Below are 1240 nucleotides of genomic sequence, written 5' to 3'. Positions count from 1 at the left end.
CACAAAATTGAGTTTTGTGGTACATGATTGAAAGAATTGAGTTTTGTGTTCACAAAATTGAGTTTTGTGAGACAGAATGGAGTTTTGTTAGACAAAATTGAGCCCTGTCCTGCATGGCGCCCCGTAGTACAGGCCCGTACTCTGCTTTTATCATTATGTTAGCAAGCATACAATGATATGATACAAGACAATGATACGAGTAGAAGCGCTCCGGATAGTTACCGAGTCACGCGCAGTGTGTTCACATGTTCGCGATCGTCAGAGACCACGGAGGTATTCTTACCCCCCCCCAAAAAAACTGATCTCAGAAATGGTCTCTGGAGTTCTAAAATGGCCGGAAATCCACCGAACGGCGGAAATGTCGCATGCCTGTTAAGTTGTTAACATCCTCAAGTGGACCTACCTTTCCGCCGGGAAACAGCATCATCGACAAATGATGGTCCCAACTTGGGACTCCCAAGGAAATAACACATTGACATCGATTATCGATTAATAAACACAGGTTTTATATGGATTGAATTTCGACACTTAATTTTTCGACTATTCGATGAAAGTGGTCCAGCTTGTAGGCTAAATAACTCATTTTTTTGTGGTGGCATCATACGGAATAATAAGATGACCTTGCAGCTTCGCGTCAGTGGGCTGGAGGGATTTAGGCTACTTGTGTAACGAACATGCGCGTGGTATTCACTGATCTCTACTATACTAACAGATAGTATAGTAGAGATCAGTGGTGGTATTCCAGTCTGTGGACACGTTCAGACTAGACGTCTCTGATTGGTCAAAAATATCCGCGATTACAGTGAGGGTTCATTAATATTTATAAAATTACCATATCAGACACAGATTGGATACATATTAACCCCCCCTCCATCATTTGCAAGAAAATAATAGGGGGCAACCCCCCTATGACCTCCCCTATCATTTGCAAGATGTTTCTTCTTCTTTTTCTTTTTCTTCTTCTTTTTCTTCTTCTTCTTTCTCTTTTCTTGCAAATGATAGGGAGCGACCGCCCCCCCCCCCTTCTGGCGCCGCCCCTGCTTATACATACTTTAGATTATAGATACTCACGAAACAAGAGAACACAATCGCCGCGATTCCGAGCGGAAAGAAGCAGCAGAGCAGGGTGAATATGGAAAGTACCATCCACGAGGCCGGCTTTTCCTGGTTCTGAACAATAACAACGATTGTGCCCGCCGGTTGTTGCTGAAATGTGACATATAACGACCAGATTAAGTTC

Source organism: Priapulus caudatus, unplaced genomic scaffold (assembly GCF_000485595.1).
Source record: "Priapulus caudatus unplaced genomic scaffold, Priapulus_caudatus-5.0.1 Scaffold448, whole genome shotgun sequence".
NCBI classification, from domain to species: domain Eukaryota; kingdom Metazoa; phylum Priapulida; class Priapulimorpha; order Priapulimorphida; family Priapulidae; genus Priapulus; species Priapulus caudatus.
The sequence above is the reverse complement of the archived record's forward strand: the minus strand, read 5'-3'. Positions refer to the sequence as shown.